We start from the raw sequence: 7,371 nt of genomic DNA on the forward strand, positions 1-7,371 counted from the left end.
TCTATGTTTGTCTAGCATTCTAAGTAATTTAACTTGGAACCAAGTTACCATTCTCCGTGGGATCGACCTCGTATTTACATAAGCTATACTATAAACGGTTCGTGCACTTGCGAGAATTAAAGTTGCTGTTTTTAATAACTCATTTTAGTTGTTAAGAATAGGCTCAACAATATACACGTATTTTTCAACAATATATTCGTGTTATATACACGTCTCACATTTTCTTTAAAAAGCAAACATACAATAGTCGTATTTCTAATATTTTATGCATCAGTCCCCTTCTATTGAGGGATCCCTCAAATAAAATTATTTGAGGGACGTCCTTTAGGGTACCCTACAATTTTTTTCCCAATGATCCAAACCATCTATTTTTTAGGTCTTCATTCATAGATCATCCTAACAAAAAATTAGATAAATCGGAAACCGTTTCGACATCCAATTGTGTCTTACAAAATCAATGAACACGGTACTTCAAGAAAATGCTAAAATTTCAATAACTTAATTGAGTGGTCAAATGATATCGGATTCAAGTGATTTTTTGTAGGGATGATCTTTGAATGAGTATTTACAAAATAGACGGTTTGGATTAGTGAAATACAATCCGGAGTGGGGCCTACAAGGGGTGTCCCTCAAATAAGCTTATTTGAGGGATCCCTCAATGGAAGCTCTCTGTTTTATGCATATTTTTTACAAAATTTTCAACAACACACAAAAATTCAAATTAGTTAATTATTTAAATTAAAATTTTCACGTACTTTTTACAAAATTTTAAGTAACACACACAAATTCACATATTATACAAATAATTCTCATATATTATTGAATAAGAATAACATGTGGTATAAAAATTATATTAAAACATAAAATAGAGGAAGATTAATATCTACTTTGGTACTTCTTTATTATTATTATTATTATTATTATTATTTTAAACGAGTACAGCCGTACGGCTATACTCGATGTTTTAAATTTTTTGAAAAAGCCATGGGCTAACACGTGGCGCCACATGGCTGGAGTCTTTTTTTATAATTAAAAATAGTATAGCCGCACAATTCTAGAGAAATGCATTCTCCACTTATGGATAAATGAAATGATTTCAATGTGAATCCTCAAATGCAACCAGGGAATCAGTTTCCTTTCCTATGAAGTTGAACTATAAACAATCTGAATACTACATTGATCCGTTTTGGCTTGGCTACTTGTGATAAGTTACTTCTGTTAGTGTAAAATATTAGAAGATGATAACAGAATCCCTTGGCCTGGAGTCCCTTTCAAATAATGTAATAATCGATCTGCAGCATCTTTATGAGTTGTACGGGGGCTTTGCATGAATTGGCTCAAAATATGAACTGTATGAACAATGTCTGGCCTAGTGATGGTGAGATATATCAAGCGACCCACCAATCTTCTATAAGTTTCTGGATTATGTAATAGTTCCCCATCTTCATTGTTTAACTTGAGATTTTGTTCCATGGGGAAGAAAGTAGGACGTGAACCAATAAGACCTGAGTCTTTCAAAATGTCAAGTGCATACTTCCGTTGGCTCAAATACAATCCCTTTGAAGAACGAGACACTTCTATCCCAAGGAAGTATTTTAAATCACCAAGGTCTTTTAAATGAAAACGTTGGTGCAACAAATTCTTGACAATTGATATAGTAGCAACATCGGTACCTGTAATAATAATATCGTCAACATATACAAGCAAGAAAATTGATGACTTACCTTTGTGACGATAGAAAAGGGAGTAATCTGCTTTAGATTGAGAAAATCCCGCATCAAGTAATGTTTTGGAGAATTTTGCAAACCAACACCCAGAAGCTTGCTTTAATCCATAAAGTGATTTGTTAAGACGGCACACCATGTTTCCCCCCTTGCCGTGATAACCTTGAGGGAGCTGCATGTAAACCCTCTTCATGTAAATCATCATGAAGAAAGGCATTGTTGACGTCTAATTGTTGAAGACACCAACCCTTGGCAGTGGCCAAAGATAATAAAACACGAACAGTGGTAAGTTTGGCAACAGGAGAAAAAGTTTCATGATAATCAATCCCTTCCATTTGCGTATATCCCTTGGCGACGAGGCGAGCTTTGCATCGTTCAATAGTGCCATTAGAATGCCGTTTTATTTTATAGACCCACTTGCAGCCGATGGCTTTTTTATGAGCAGGCAAGGCCATGAGGGTCCATGTATGATTAGCTTCCAAGGCAGCAAGTTCACTTTGCATAGCTTTACGCCATTCAGGATATTTAGTAGATTCATCAAAAGTGTTAGGCTCAACAATGGTAGTAATAGAAGCAAGAAAACTTTGATGTTTAATGGAGAATTTGTCATAAGATAAATAATGGGATAAAGGGTACCTGGTGCCATGTGGACCTGAAGTCGAAGAGGTTGCTTGAGATTGGTAGCAGTGATAATCATTAAGGTAACCTGGTGGTTTGCGACTACGAGGAGGAGGAGATGAGGGAGGTGCTATAATGGCAGAGGAAGTATTAGAATTTGTGATGGCTGGTGTAGGTGTTTCGGTAGGAGATGGAGGCAAAAGAGATGGGAGAGAAGAAAGTATGTTGGTTGGTGGAAAAGAAAGTATGTTGGTTGGTGGAGAAGAAGGTGTGTTGGTGGGTGGAGTAGAGGGAGACGTGTTAGTGTCTGGAGTGGCTTGTGTTTCTGGGTTAGATAAATCTGGTGAGGTAAGTGGATGAGCGAAAGCTAAAGGAAGGTGGGAATGTTCAAAATCTGTTGCAGGAATGGGTAAAACACCAGGTAAAGTGTGGTTATTTTGTGATAAATTATAAGGAAAAATAGTTTTGTAAAAAGTGACATCTCTAGAAGTGTAAATTTTCTTTGTTTCAAGATCATATATTTTATAAGCCTTTTGAAAAGGTGGATAACCAATAAAGATACATGGTTTTGCTCTTTTATCAAATTTATGAGAATGGGGAGACAAGTTATGACCATAACAAAGACAACCAAAAATTCGTAGGTGGGTATAAGAAGGTGCTTTGTTGAAAAGAATTTCATAAGGTGTTTTCCCATGTAAGATTTTGGTGGGTAAACGATTAATTAGATAAGCAGCAGTAAGAACACAATCACCCCAAAAAGAAACAGGTAAATTTGATTGAAAACGAAGGGAACGAGCAATATTTAAAAGATGACGATGTTTTCTTTCGACGACACCATTTTGTTGTGGTGTTGCCACACAACTATGTTGATGAATGACACCAAGTGAAGAAAAATATTGGTTCAATTTGTGATTAAAAAATTCAGTTCCATTGTCAGTACGAACTTGACGAATAGAACAATTAAATTGTGTTTTGACCATAGCAAAAAAATATGGTAAGTAGGTATTAACTTCTGATTTATGCTGCATTAAATAAAGCCAAGTACTACGAGAAAAATCATCAACTATGGTTAAAAAATATTTAGCACCAGAAATTGAAGAAACAGAATAAGGTCCCCAAACATCACAATGTATTAAATCGAAGCAAGCATTTGTTGATATAGTGCTTAAAGGAAAAGAAAGCCGACAATGTTTAGCCAAAGGGCAAATAGTGCAAGCATGATTATTATCAAAAGAAATTTTTGAATTCAAACTTTGTAAATAAGGAAGAGTACACTTGGATGGATGTCCTAAGCGCCAGTACACTTTGTAAATGCTGCCTTGGGTTCACCCTCTCCCGCATAAATTCAAGAGCAAATTCCTCACCGGTCTGAATGGAGTAATTCGACACAGGCCTGGCTCCAACAGCAACATTGTAATCTGGAGGTCGCATGTTAGTGTTAATATTACTTGATGGATCCGGGAAAAACCTTTGATTGGCAGACCCATGTCCCTCATTTCTAGTTTCAACAGTACTGTATCGAACTTGCTCGTAGTTTTTCTGTTGATCCATTGTACCTTTACCCAAATTTCTATCCATATGGTCTAACTTCACCTGGATAAACAGCCACGCCACAAAGCAGTAAATATGACACATGAGCATTCTCCCATGGGTAGCCAACTGCAATCTTTGCTATCAGAATACATTCTTCCAATGAAGCAGTCCTTAATTAGGAACCTAAGGGAGTAAATGAGGTATCACTAGATCAGTCAACCAGAAGGATAATCTCTAAGCATGAGCAATGTATAAGAAAACAACCTTCTCCAACAAGACAGAAGCCAAAAGACTTGAAGCACCTTGAACAAATTATTCAATTTGAGTTCAAAACTCATCAATGATTTGAGAAACAAACCAGTGAATCCATATATAGATAATCAAGTCTAAAGAACAAACTACAGACTCAAACATTTTAACCTAACAACCTCTCATAATTATCTAATTTCAGAAATGCACTGATATTCACATATATACTTGAAGCACCTTGATAAACTTTGAAACAGGCTTCTCTAAACAATGAAAATGTTGTAAAAAAGAGTCACTTTAGAGGAGATTTCAACTTTTTCGAGATGATTTAAAGCAATACAGATACAAGCTTTGAAATATCATGTCCTTTTTCCTTCTTTATTTTCAGTGACCAAACAGACGATAAATCAACCCAATTGGAATCCAAAAGATATTCCACAATTCACATTGTTTGGATCAACTTACGACTGCATCAACAACTATAAATATGACTTCCATTGTACCCATTTGTATCCATATCATCTTTTTCATTCATTTTCTCAGCATGCAAACCGTTTCAACAAGTATACAGCTCGGTTTCCCCATAATAATATTGAAGAATAATAATAACTGCTAGTAACACTGTCTCAATAAAATTGGAGAATTTCATGAATTTACTTGTGAAATTGACTCAATCAGAAAATCGGTAGACTAGAAAGACTAAGAAGACTTGAGCTAGATTTTGAGTCACCGACATGCAACTCAGATTCAAGATCCAAAACCCACAGAATCAAACCCCAAAAAAAAAAAGAAAAAAAGAAAAAGAAAAAAAGAAACCCCTTTCGAGTTGACATAAACATAAAAACAAAAAAAACCCAAAATTCACAGCAATCAGGCAAGATTTTCAGCATATGAACTCCGACCCATTCAAATTCACACATAATCAGCTCAAAATTGAACATCAAAATCCCAAAATAACAAAAAAGACCATAGCTTGTAAGAGATCCAGCTGAAATTAGTACAATTATACAATAATGGGTGAAACGAACACAAAACTGATCGCAAAAAACAATAATGAAGAAGATTAACTTAATAATTACCTTCGAAGACAATAACATAGATCAGTGAAGAACACAAACACTGACTGTGAATACCCCCACCCTCTGTCTCTCTGTTTATGCGTCTTATAGTTGAAACTTTCTGTGAGCTCAAAGACTCTTTTTTTTTTTTCACATTTCTTTTCTTTGTTTTTTAAAGAAGATTTTGGAGATTTACGGCTTTCTCAGAACGGTAACGAATTTTTTTTATTTTCCACAGCTAAAAAAGATAAAATTGATCTTGTTAATTTTCTATTTTTGTTTATGGAGAGCCCACTCGCTGTAGGAGCTCGTGCACAACACTGTCCACTTGGAGGGGGATATTCCTTGGCAGGCTTTGGATGTGCTGTAACAGTACTTGGTTACTGTGTGAAGAACTTAGAATGAATATGTGTACATACGACCCAAAATCTAGTTGGATTTTCTAATAGAATTGGGTGTGCTTTTTCTACTAGATGCACCTGCTGAAGTGTTATACGCACCTCATTTTACCCTAATTGGAAATTTTGTACAACTTATATGGTAATCTTGTAAATTTAACACTCACCAAGTTTGTGGGAGTTTTAGCTCTTTGGGGTAAGAATATCTCTCTATCAAAAAGAAGTTGATAATCTAACTAAAAGCTTGCATGCCAATTATTGAATCATATATATCAACGATTGAGATGCACTTTAGTCACTCTCACACGCATCTCAGCCGTCAATAAGAGATTTTTTCTTTTCTTTGTTGAGACTATCTATATTGTGATAATGTAAAAGAAATAGAATAGCACTGGGTTTTTTCAAATTTTTTTCAAAAGAAATCGTATAGCCGAGCGGTTATACTTGGTTTTTTCTAATTTTTTTTAAAAGAAAGCTATACTGAGTTTTTTTTAGTTTTATTTTTTTAAAATAGTATAGCCGGGCGGCTATACTCGATTTTTTAATTTTATTTTTTTAAAATAGTATAGCCGGGCGGCTATACTCGATTTTTTAATTTTTTTATAGAGAAATCGTATAGCCGCGCGGCTATACTCGGTGTTTTCTGATTTTTTTTAACAAAAAGCTATATACTGGTTTTGTACATGTCTTAAAAACTCGATAAAATTCGCATTTTTTTTAAAAGCAAATATACAATACTCATATTGAACATATACGTACATATTTTTCATGTTTAGTACATGTATTATCACATAATTATCATATATTATTGAATACAAATAATATATATTTAAAAAATTAAATATATAATATTAAAATATTATATAGTGGCTGTCGATTAGGGTACCGCACCTTGAGCGACAGTAGACGTGAAACCTCATGAAGGCCTCCCCACTTTTCTAATGCACGTGCAATGTCGTAGCGCCCTGTAAAATGTTGAAAACAGAATTGGTTTTATAGGAAGATACAAAGAATAGTATTTACTTAGTAAGGTGAAACAACCTAGGTTCCTAAACAAATTGTAGCAGAAACAAAAAGACAAGGAAAAACTAGGTCTGGCTAGCTGCGGACTGTTATGTCCCTCTCAAACATGCAATGGCTATGCCACAGTAAACCATCTAACCAAATATGAGATCATAATCTCCTTCTATCAAGTCCTAGGCCTTGCCTCAAGGGTAAAGTGACTTGGTGGTTTGAGGTAAGTCCTAGGTTCAAATCTTGTCCAGTTACATGAAATTTTAAAAAAAATAAGAATAAGGAAATCAAACAAAAGGAGTAACAAATCAGTAGAATATACAATACAACAATCTTCATGTTGTTGGTCATTTCTTACCTGCACGCTCAAATGACTTTCTACTGGGCATGAATGAAGGGTCCATTCCCCAGCTCCTCTGAAATCGATTAATCTGTATGTAAATTGGAATTCTGTTAAACCAGGGAGTTTGAGCTCTTTTCCTTTTTTCTATAGCAAGAGATTTAGCACACGTTATGATTACAGCCTACCTCTTCCTGTAGCCCTTTGGTTTTCGATGTTTATAAGCAAGAGAGAGGCTCATCAATGTTGCAATCCTCCGGAATCCACCCATGTGTGTGATTGCTTTCTCGATATCTACCCTCCCATGTAAACGAAGTTGCTTTCTCATGGGCATAAATCCTTCCTGCCCATGCTCTGAAATAAATTTCAGGAGCTCACTTTTCAACACTTCAATATCCCTCTGCAAGCCTGGTACTCCCTATATATACTTTCATCGC

The 7,371-nt window shown here is 35.2% G+C and overlaps 1 long non-coding RNA gene across 1 annotated transcript; it reads right to left on the reverse strand.

The window, feature by feature from the left end:
* On the reverse strand, positions 3,441-5,352 carry LOC109950757. The gene is made up of 2 exons (XR_002273049.1): positions 5,204-5,352; positions 3,441-4,058 (listed from the first exon to the last, which is right to left on the reverse strand). It is a non-coding gene; the product is annotated as an uncharacterized LOC109950757 (long non-coding RNA).

This window comes from Prunus persica, chromosome G8 (assembly GCF_000346465.2).
Source record: "Prunus persica cultivar Lovell chromosome G8, Prunus_persica_NCBIv2, whole genome shotgun sequence".
NCBI classification, from domain to species: Eukaryota; Viridiplantae; Streptophyta; class Magnoliopsida; order Rosales; family Rosaceae; genus Prunus; species Prunus persica.